The sequence below is a fragment of the Ambystoma mexicanum genome, chromosome 7p, assembly GCF_040938575.1.
Source record: "Ambystoma mexicanum isolate Mex_15411 chromosome 7p, UKY_AmexF1_1, whole genome shotgun sequence".
In the NCBI taxonomy this organism is placed as follows: domain Eukaryota; kingdom Metazoa; phylum Chordata; class Amphibia; order Caudata; family Ambystomatidae; genus Ambystoma; species Ambystoma mexicanum.
In genome coordinates, this window is record NC_090939.1 from 227,613,343 (window position 1) to 227,625,422 (window position 12,080).

The following is a 12,080-nucleotide window of genomic DNA, read 5'->3' on the forward strand; positions in this document are numbered from 1 at the left end:
GCCGCAAGAGGTGGGACGATCTACGTCTCTGGGTGCAGAACCTCCTTTCCGCACTGCGCGCCCTGGGCATGGCCACATGAGGCGGACCTGCATCACCTATCAAACTCCAGGCCTGGGAAGAAACATGCAGCAGCATCCTGCACCTGGAGGCTATCGAGGGAGTTGGAGATGTGGAGGCTGGAGGTGTCACATCTGATGAGTCCCTGTGAGCTGAATGTCAGATCACACAACTTGTAACCTCTATGCAAATGAGTAGGCCAACATGTCAAGTATGTCGTACCCAATGCCAGTACAGCCCTGCTGGCAGTCTACCCACCTTCAACATGTTTGCACACATCCACATAGAACTTTCCCGCAACCCACATCCATACACCACTCACACATCACACAGGGCCCCTGTATCGCCCTCACAAGATGCCCCTGCAGGCACTCAGACACACATCCCCCTGACACTGCACAACTGCTTTTGTGACCACTGTGCTACCACATTCCCAAAGTCACGTCAGTGTCAAGCACCTCCACCAAGCACCTCCACCACCAGCAAATGACAAGATGTACACATCAATGATACCATCCACCATGTACAATCCAGCTAAATCATCATCAACGCAGCAACTGCCATAGGCAGCAGTCACATCCGTGTCACAATCAGACACAACACTGTCATACAGCTTGTGTGGCACACCCATAACACCCAAACCGGGTAACCCCAGTACCCCAGGCAACAGCCACTGCACATACTATGTCCAGACACCACACATGCACCCACAAAGCATCACGACACATGCATGTGTGCGTCATGCCATGGCCACCACCATGTCCATGACAACGCACATACTTCGGAAAGTACTAGCACTTATGTCTGTCTGATGAATCCACACTCATCAATGATGCCCTGCCTTTCTGACCCACACAGGCACATCATCTGCCAATGAGGCCTAACAGCCAACCACAGCAAGGAGCACCAGGCCACGCCACTGCCAGACAACCACCACCTCCACCTAGGATTCAAATGCATCCACCAGCAGACATGAGTGGGCAACTACTCCTGCCACCCAGCCACCACCCGACCAGGCAGCACCTGTGGCACATCGACCACCCCAGCAGGAGGCACCTGTGGCACATCCGCCACCCCAGGAGGAGGCACCTGTGGCACATCCACCACCCCGGCTGGAGGAACCTGCACCACATCCGCAAGGGGGTATACCCGACAACATTGGGGACGATGGTGGATTTGAAATTCTATATAGTGACCAGAGCTATGCGGAGGCTGAGGGATCCAGTCCCATGGGCCCAATGATCCCTCAACCCACACAACCACTACCCCTACACAATGTTAGAGATATTGCGGGGTGCCTGTCTAGGATGGAGGCACGACAGGAATCAATGGCCAGAATGGTGCAACAACACCTGCAGGAGGTCCAGCTCATGCGTGAGACACTACAGGCCACCTCCAGGAGGTTCGCACAGGTGCAGGGAAGAGCCACAGGGGCCATTTACAATCTAGCACGGCATGTGAGGGAGTGGAACGGGGTAATGTCATCCCTGATGGAGTCCATATCCGTGTTGGTGCAAGCACGTGTGGACCAACGGCACATGCCCTTGCCACTAGCACCATCCACAAGTTCAACACTGGAAGTTCCCTTCCAAGGCGTAGATCGGAGCTGCTGACTCACCCTGCAGAAGGGTGCACCCCTCAGCCTAAAAGAGGACATAAATAGGACACAGATTTGGTGTGTGTGGGAAGGGATAGTTGGGGAGGGGGTGGGTGGCTGTATAATTGGGGAGAGGGTGGGTGAAGCGATAGTTGGGGATGGGGTGTGGGAGGGATAAATGGGGAGGGTGTCGCGGGATAGTTGGGGAGGGGGTGTGCAAAGGGATAGTTGGGTGGGATGGTAGAGGGAGTTAAGGTCTTTTTCAATTGTAAATATTTCAAATCACAATATATTTGGTGTTGGTAAAAGAAATCATGACTGGACATTGATCTTTCAGTGTGAGTGCATGTATTCATGTACAGTGCCCAGTGCCCAGTGTGCTCAATGTCCTGTGCTGTGTGTGTAACAGGTGCTCAAAAGTAGTGATCAATAAGTTCCCCATGTGTGGCATGTCCATCCCTGCCATCGCGGCACTGTCCAATAGCCTCCTCATCATCAGTGCCCTCATCAGCCTCTGGTGTAGCATGTCCATATCGGGGGCTAGGGGGACATTGTGCCTGATGAACATGCTGTGCAACATGGCACATGCAAGCACAATCTTTCCAACATTTTCAGGGCTGTACATCAGCACACCAGCAGATCTACTGAGGCAGTGGAACCTGGCCTTCAAAAGGCCAAATGTCTGCTCAATGGTGCTGCGAGTACGGACATGGGCACGGTTGTACGCATGTTCGTGGATGTTGTGTGATTGCCTGACGGGGGTCAATAACCATGGCTTCAGGGGATACCCGGCATCACCTGCAAGGGAGCAACAGAAAGTGTACATGTCAATTTCCTAGTTATAACATGTTGGCACAGGCTGTATAGCGTACATTTGAGACGAATAGCATGCACAAGCGAAACTGAGTTTTGCTCGCATTGTTTAACTTTCGAGTACCAGAAGGTGCACTTGGTCAGTATGCATGTGGGGTGTGTGTTGTGCAGTTGCATTCACAAGGACCATTCATACACTACATGAGCTACATCACTTCTCGTGCAACTGACACACATGGAATTGATGTATGTCCGTTATGTTTCACAAATGAAAATGTACTATATGTCCATGTAGCACAGTGCCCTTAGCATTTCCATGACTTGCAAGTGTGATTTAGTGGTACGAAGGGTATGCAGTCTTCATGACGAATTCTCTATATAGGAATGCCTATGTGTTATGACTCACACATATTGATGAAATGTGTGAGTGTGTTGAGGTCTAGTATCTACAAAAGGGTGGGGGAGGGAATTTAGGGGTGGGAGGCGGTGGTTGGGGGTAACCCCTCTGAAAATCATACATTGGAGAGGATATATCATTCAGTGATTTTACATTTTGCAAGTTTCAGTATGAATGCATTGATTTGTAAAGTATCCGTAATGAAGATATGTATCCGGTACTAATAAGCAAACTGTACCAGTCACATGTGTGTGCAACAAGAAGATGTTTTGGGGGTGGCAGCCTATGCATTCTATGGCTGTGCATCATGAGTTCTGTGTTTGCTTGACTGCATTTTTGCTTGTTGTTGTAGTCACAATGGTGTGGTGCATTCTGGTACATGTAGTTTTTAGGATGTTACTGTACTAGTAGATGTAGTTATGTACGAATAGATGTAGTTATGTACGAACTGTATATTCATCATACATGTTGGCATGGCTGTCAAGGCCTTCCACTCTGGCATGGTACTACTGTGTTGCTCCTCGATTTACAGCTACACACTTGCACATTTCATGCACTCACAATGCCGATTAGGGTCCTGTGCACTTCAAGGTTTGCGGTTTACTTGTTTGACAATTGTGGGTACAATTTCAACTTGCTACTGTTCTTCGTCTACCTTCCCCATTTAACACCCTTTGTATTCTCTGTGTACCTTCACAGAAGTTTGCTAATTGATTCAGAAGATTGCAGTAGGAGTAATGATGGGTTAATGCATGCAGTATGCACATCCACTGGTCATGTGTGTCATACTGGGACATGATTCAACACTGCACAGGCCCTAGTAGTTAGACTCACCCAGCAGCCAGGTTTGCTATGCTGGTTACTGCTCCCCAACTAAACATTGCACAGGGCCTAGTAGTTGGACTCACCCAGCAGCCAGGTGTGCTATGCTGGTTACTGCCCCCCCCAAATTCCACACAGTACATGGTCTTGTAGTTGGACTCACCGAGCAGCCATGTACGATGTCCAGCGTGTCGTGCCATGTACCGCAGCAGCGTGGAGTTCTGCAGCACCATGGAGTCATGTGTTGAGCCAGGAAATCTTGCACAGCAATGGGTGAGGAAGTGGCGGGCATCACACACCATCTGTACGTTGAGTGAACGGTACAGCTTCCTGTTGCTGAACACTACCTCCACAGGATGCCTAGCCACCAGCTCCACATGTGTGCAGTCCACCGCACCAATGAGATTAGGCATGCCTGCAAGGGCATGGAATGCAATTCTTGTGGCATTCACCTCGTCAGCAGTCCGGGGTAAACTGATGTGGTCCTGTACGTTACACAGGAGTGCATCAAGCAATTGGAAGAGCACACAGGAGAAACAGGGTTGGATGATCCCATGCAGCTTCCCAACGGTGTGCTGATATGTGCCTATGGCAATAAGGTGTAGCACAGACACTACCTTCAGCAAGCACGGGGTGGCTTTACGGATATTAATGAGGCTCACCAGGTCATCATGGTCATCATGTATCAGGTCCACTTTAGTGGTGATGGTGTCCCTGTCTAGGCGGTACTGGGTGTGGGTCTAACAGGGGGTGAGGTTAAATGGTGTGGCCCTTAGGTGAGGGATTGGTAGCTGCCTGCGGGGTACAACCTGCTGCACATTGAGTATTTGCTGGGCCATGACAGCTCTCCTTCTCCACATGCACCTGCGCTGCATCCTCGGCCTCACTGCCTCTTCAATCAATAACTCTGCAGGCATTGCCTCCAGCTCCTGTACTGCTACAGCTACTGCTAGCATTGTGGTTTTGGATGGGGTGTTGGGTGTGGGAGTGGTCCTTTTGTGCAGAGGCACAGCCCATTTGGGCCACCTGTGCTGACTTAACGCATAGTCCGCGATGCCGGTGTTTCCGTCATCGTTTTCACATTGTTACCTGCATGTCCATGCCAGTGATTGCATGTTCGTGCACCTCGGGATGTGCACTTACTTACGCCATGCCGGTATCTCAGGCACGGCTGCTGCGTGTCTCCGCAGACACCAGTAATGGTGTTGCCGGATGCGGTGGGTCACTGGCGATGCCTGTGTTACCAGCATCGCGACTCAGACTACGCCAGTCCAGAAAAAGGTGCCTGTACGGATATCCACTATTTCCGGACCGGCCTACTTGTAATGAGGCTCAATGTTTTGTTTAGATGAGTACATTCTTTAATAGATGAAGTAGTTCTTGATAGGTCTCCCGATCACCCTGAAATCTTGTTACCAACATTATAAACACAACCCCTTGTAGGGACTTTTCATCAAAATGTATTTCATATGTCATCAATGACACTTGTGATGTAATCTTTGATGTCCCGGGTCTTAGTCTTAGCAGTGCACAGTGGTGGCGGGAGTTATGGTTGCTTAGCTTACACTGTTGAATTTCTGAGGTTTTTCGGTTTTACTTGTAACCATAACGTCCCTTTAACAAAGTTTTTTCATTGAATTTCATAGGTTTTTATTAGTGCAACTTAACCATTACTGTCCCTTTTACAACATTTTTTCAGTGAATTTCATAGGTTTTTATTAGCGCAAGTTAACTATATCGTCCCTCTAACAATGTTTTTTCACTGAATCTCATGGGTTTTTAACAGTGCACCCTAATTTGCTTCAAGTTACTAACATTATACTTACCCATAATATAGCAGCATTTTCAGCTGATGTAGAAGGTTTGGAGTTAAAACTGTGCCATTTCCCCCTCCTAGCAACATTTTTAGCACTACTATAAACTTTTTACAACTTTTTCCACTGTTTTTGTATTTGCTGATGGGTCAGCGCCTTGGGGACGGGTCTGTGCTTTGCGAACAGTTCAAAATTGCATTTTTAGCTAGTCTAGGAAGTTTCAAGCTGAATATTGACCTTTGCACAGCTCTTGCACCTATTCTTACTTATTATCTATTTGCAATCTAGAACAGAGCACATACTTGCAAAAATATTAGCACAAATGCTATTTATCTTCAAAAATGACATCAGCTATTACCATCTCTCCTCCCCAGGAGCCACCAGCACCAGCTGGAGGGCCTAGACAACGGAAAAAGTGCTATTATGCAAAAAACAATCAAAAGTACCAGGAAGATGAGGTAGAGGAAATGCCTACCTCCAGCACCCAGAGAGGATTATGGGTGTGGCAGTTCTTCCCACTGTTGGGGGTGTACCAAAGCTAAGGCTACCAAGGCGAAAGGCACTTGTCAAACTAATGAAACCATCTCTGGGGAGGTGAGGGGTGATAAGTATGGGATGGGATATGGCCTTAAATAGCCTAAAAACTGGTGTTTTTCTTCTGCAATGTCCACAAACAGTCCGGGGCAGTCCTGTGATGTTCACGAACATGTTAGATGTTCGGGGACATCTATGCCTATTTGTGCATTACAAGTTTGGTGAAAAGCAGTTTTTGCATGCTTTATAACTTTGGCGCCACTCAATTAAACTGAATGAAATTTTGGCATTTCATTCTAGACCTGATTCTGAATGGTGTGGTGCTATTTTGTCAAGAGGGAACAAAATTAGAGGGGGGAGCCCAAAATATTGTAAAGGCTTATAAATGTTGTGCCATTTGACAAATCTGCACATATGTTTGCAAATAGATTTTAGATCTAGATATAAATGTTTTTGCATAGTTTGGTGGTATTTTGACAAGAGGGGGCAACATTAGAGGGGGGGTCTAAAATATTGTGACGGCTTATAAATTTGCTGCCATTTGACGAATCTGCACAAAAGTTTGGAAAATGATTTTAGTCCAAGATACAAATGTTTTTGCTAAGTTTGGTGGGATTTTGTCAAGAGGGGGCAAAATTAGAGGGGGGTCTCAACATTTTTAGATGGCTTATAACGCTGTTGCCGTTTGACGAATGTAGACAAACGTTTTCAGAAAGATTAGAGACCCAACCTTGATATTTTGTGCAAAGTCCGAATGGATTTTGTCAAGTGGAGGCTAAGTTATATGACTATTGTATGCACGTAAATCTTTGACACTTTTGAAAAAAAATAAAACATGGGTGGAATTCCAGCTAAATTGTGTAAGGAGCATTGGCAAGGAACAGAAAACATGTTTTTTCAAATGTGTCCATGTTTTAGTTTTTGACAAGTGTCATAGTGTAGGTACAAAAAATAGTGATATTCCTTTGGTGACTGAGGTATAGCCTGTGGCCATGGGCAGTGGCCAGATTGTCCCGGTCATGGCATAAGGTAATGACCAAGACAATATGGCTACTGGCCATGACCAATGGGGATAAAGTGGCCATGTCCACCAGGGACCGGGTATATGGTAAGTTTTTTAAAATTGGGATAGGTTTGAAAGGGAAAAAAATGCTTGTGCTAATATGGTCATAGGGTTCTCTCTTTGCCTTCTGCAGGCCGCCATGGAAAGGGAAGAGGGGCTCTGTACAGAGCACCGCCTTCCCTTTCCATGGTGGCCATTTTGGAAAAGGGTTTTCCTTCCTATAGTTGAATGCTGTGTGCATCCTGGTGCTTCTCTTGGGCCGATAACTTGGGCTGGTGGGCGGTTATCCCCCATTCCAGTCGCTGCAATGGGGGATGAATGCCACATTATTCCCATTAGCATAACACATAATCAAATGGAACTGTTGGAAAATCTTATTTAGTATGTACTTTACTGAGAAATGTAAAGAAGATGGAGTCTATAGGATTTTGTTTTTAATTCTATTTTTTAACTGGGAAAGGTGGTTCCTAAAGGAACCTTTTTTTTCTTTTTTTTTTTTTTTTGCAGGAGAGGGTAGCCTTAAGGTGAGAAGGGAAATGAGGGAAGAGGCACCATGCACTAATATAGAGTGGTAGGTAGACAGGGAGAGATGTTAAGCATGTGTTACATATAAGGTAGGGGGCAGTGTTTCTCATGCTCCTTCATTACAGCTCAAAAGCACTTTGAAATTGTTCCCACCTGCAGAGTGGTGTGTTGCAGTATATGCAGAGGACTGTTGTCTTCAAAAGATATGGATCAACAGCATATTTTATTGCTTGCAAGGTAGCTGGTGGGATTCTGTGTCCCACAGAAGTAGGCTGTGTGGTTACAGTACTGGTTGAGGTGCTAGGGGTAGGCACTTCCTCTACCTCATCTTCTTGGTCCTCTTCATTGTCTTTGAAAGTACTGTACGTTTTTTGTTGTGTAGGTCCTCCAGCTGGTGGTGGTGGTGGTGGCTCTTGGGCAGGAGGAATGGCAATAGCTGATAACATTTTTAAGATAAATCACAGTTTTGCTAATATTCTTCCAAGTATGTGCTCTGTGCTAGATTGTTAAAGGATAATGACTAAGAATGGGTGTAGGAGCTGTGCAAGGGGTACATTTTGAGCTTGAAAGTTCCTAAGTCAGTAGAAAAACAGTTCCAAACTGTCCACGAAGCACAGACCTGATCACGAAGTGTGGACACGTTCGTGAACACTTCATCATGCCGCGCACATGGTCACGTAACACTGTTCGGAAGGTCCACGATGACGTCAGACATTCGCAAACGTCGACGGACACATAAACAGTGGAAAAAATTGCAAAAAGTGTAAAGTAGTGTTAAAAATTGTACTAGAATGTGAGAAATGGCAGAGTATTAAGGTGCAACTTTGTAAACTGGACAGAAATGTTTCTATATTGGGGTAAGTATGATATTAGTAAGTTGTAGGACATTAGCATGCACTGGTAAAAACCCATGAAATTCACTGAAAAAACATTGTTAAATGGACGTTATGGTTAAGTTGCACTAATAAAAACCTATGAAATTCAGTGAAAAAACATTGTTAAATTGTCGTTACGGTTAAGTTGCACTAATAAAAACCTATGAAATTCACTGAAAAAACATTGTTAAATTGTCGTTACGGTTAAGTTGCACTAATAAAAACCTATGAAATTTCATAAAAATACGTTGTTAAAGGGACGTTATGGTTACAAGTAAAACGAAACAAAAACAGGAATTCAGCAAGCGTGGAAACCAGCGTGCACTGCTAACACTAACAGCAAGAACATCAAAGATGACATCACAAATGCCATTGATCACATCACTGATGACATCACATATTTGGGCCACTTGTTTTTGTTTACTGACACAGGTCTTGCTAGTTTCGTCATCTCACTGCTCAATATGATTCTTAGCTCTCTGGCATAATAATACCTCAATACACTATTGAACCCTCCTAGAAACTTCACTACTTTAGACTACCATTTGCGGTATAACATGCCGTTCTGTGGATCCCGGCTCCCTGACATTGGCGTGCCCTAGAATCTCTTGAAAAAATCTACACTAATAGCCAGGTAGTGAAAATTCCTCAACCCCTTTTCCTCGACCCGCCCCTCTCACCCTTGAACTGACCCCTCTTTTACTGAAACTTTCTGTAACCTTACTTTTCACTCACTCCCTTCAGACCAGGGGTGTTGCTAGGTCTGAAAAAGATCCGAGGCTATGCTAATTTTGGGACTGTCGGGACTGGGGCTAGCTAGGCTTTTTGGTTGTAACCACTGAGCTTCTCAGTGTATCAGTGTATCCGGGGGTACAACCAAAAGACTTGGGGCTATAGCCCCGTTATCCCCCTCCCCCTAGCAATGCCTCTGCTTCAGACGACCCACCAGGTCTAGTGTAGTTAATAGGCTCCTGCCAAACCCATCTTCTATCAACAACCATGTCTCTCAATCAATGCTTTGTAAGCCAAGGCCTGCCCTTACAGCAACCCTGCACTCATCGAGGACCATCATAAAGGACACAGAGTTTTCATATCGGCACACAGGCAACGGGTACTTCTGACTGGCACCCATGAACAATACAGGTGTTCTGCATATTTCTTCTTATTTATTTTGGTTGGCTAAATTACATTAACCTTTCAAAACAAATTTCTATAAAATGCTTTGGGCCTCATTACACGGTATGCGGTAAGGGTTTACCGGTACCGGTAAGGGCACCGGTACCGGTAAACCCTTACCGCCTTACTACGAGGTCCCTTTGCCAGACCCGACCTCAACGGCTGGTTTTACCAGCCGTTAAGGAACGGGCCCGCAAAGGGACCTTTTTGCTAATTACGGTACCACAATTTGCGGTACTGTAATTACCTCCTTCCCCATTCCCATTGAGCCCTATGGGGGCAAAAATGGGAATGGGGAAGTGCCTTGGTGAATGGGGAATTACCGGCCCCGCTCACCTTGGAGTAGGGCGGTAATTCCGCCATCCACCAAGGCAGACTGTGTAAAATACCGGCGGCAACCATGGCGCTAATAGCACCATGGTTACCACATACCGTGTAATGAGGCCCTTTGTTTGTTTTGCATATTCCTTTCTCGCTATCAGAGAATACCTGAATAGCTATTTCCTGCTAGTACCCCTCAACCAAACATTCTTACAGAGCCATGCACAGAGATGCCAACATTACTGCCAGAATAATGATGTGTCATTTATATAGCGCCTTAAACCAAAGCGCTTTACAGAGAGCATATTTTACATTCATCATCCCAACCGAAGTTGGTACTCATTTATCGCCCTCAGACCTCAGAAGGATGAAAGGCTGAGTTGGCCTTCGAACCTGCGACCTGCAGATCACACATTGATCACAGCAGCGAGCGCTCAACCCTCTGAGCTATCTTACCAGCTTTGCAGAAGAGTGCTCTATAAGACCACTTACCTTACATACCTTACTTTCCATTATCTAGTTGTGGGATACAGTGAGTGGACTGCCTGGGGCATAATGTGACCAAAAGTGTTATGTTAGATTACGTTATTTTATATTACCTTACGTTATTACAATTTGTACAGCGCACCACTGCCATTTGCATGGTCTCCAGTTGTTAGTGAATTATTAACCCCAGGATAGTTGCTATACATTTCCATGTTCCTGTTCTGGTAGAGGTATAATGTAGTACCAGCACAGAGAGCACTCTGGCAGGTAAGTTATCGCCTCATCATTTATACAGGATCCATTTACCCCCATCCGAACCCCTTCCTGGATTTGGGAAACGGTTTTTTTTAATTTTTTTACTTAGTTGCGGCAACGACACCAAACCAGCGCCGCTCATCCAGGTTCTCTTTTCACTGAAAGCATACATCATTTACAGTTGCAACACTTCATTCTCATGAAAGATTGTAAATGCGAACAGGAAGTGTTCCGCCAGCGTAAGGCATGATTAATCGATCGAAGAAACAGCAATCACAGCACAAGAACAGCCACGGGGTCCCCTGCGTACCTCGCTCTTGTGGTCAGGACCAGATCAACTATCTATATATATTCATTATGTCAAAGACATTTTGTCTGAGCCCATGTTTCAGATACTTTTTCTAATTCTTCTACCTTTTGGCAGGCCCAGCGGCCGCCTAGGAAAAAAAACTCCTGATTCTGCGCCAACGGCAAATGCGATAATCAGTTGCGAATGTTTCGGGGTGGATGAGCGATGAGCGCAACCGCTCCATTGTATCACTTCTCGCGTTTATATTTCTCCGGTTTTAGCAGCATTTTGAAGCTTTGGGTCAAGAACCCTCCCGCCCCCCCCCCCCCCCCCCAGCGGATTTATGGCAGAGGCTTTGAAATGTTCAGCACAGTTCCTAGCGCGCAATCGCATGACAATTATCAATTAGCATTAGGGAACATGTGTTTCTGCTGGGCCAACATGTCCCACGGCCCATGGGAATATGGGGAGCCTGGGCGCAGGAAGCATGCACTGGACAGTACAAAGGGAGAAGAAAAATAATGTGAAATGCCGCCAAGTGATGGATTAAAATGACGTTTTTGAGTGTGGTTTGTCAGATAAATTGTCCTGTCAAACTTGGAAAGCCGTGGATTTTGCATTCCTCATCATAAAGATGAAAAACAGAACCCCGAAGGAGCAAGGAAAGGAGAAACCTTGATTGAGAAGTCATTTTCGTAAGCACCTTTTCACAAAGTAATAGCTATTATCATCATTATTAGTAGTATGATAATCGGTAATTTGTGTTATTGTTATCCAGGTGGCTAGCTTGCGGGTTAAGTGCTATTCTCTTTTATTATTATCATTAGGGTATGTATTGAGTGCAGACCTAGCTTTGGGAAGCAATGGAGCGCTTTGCAATCACAGTAGGAAGAACCCAGTGAGGGAAGCAGAGAAAGAGAGAGCGGGGAGGTAACAGGAGGGCGAGGGTGGGCAATTGGCAGCAGGGGTCTACAAGCAACCAGGGGAGGAGACAGTGGGGAGCAGATCCCAGAGTTTCGGGTAGGATGGGGAGTGCAGGGTTTGTGGACCTAGGT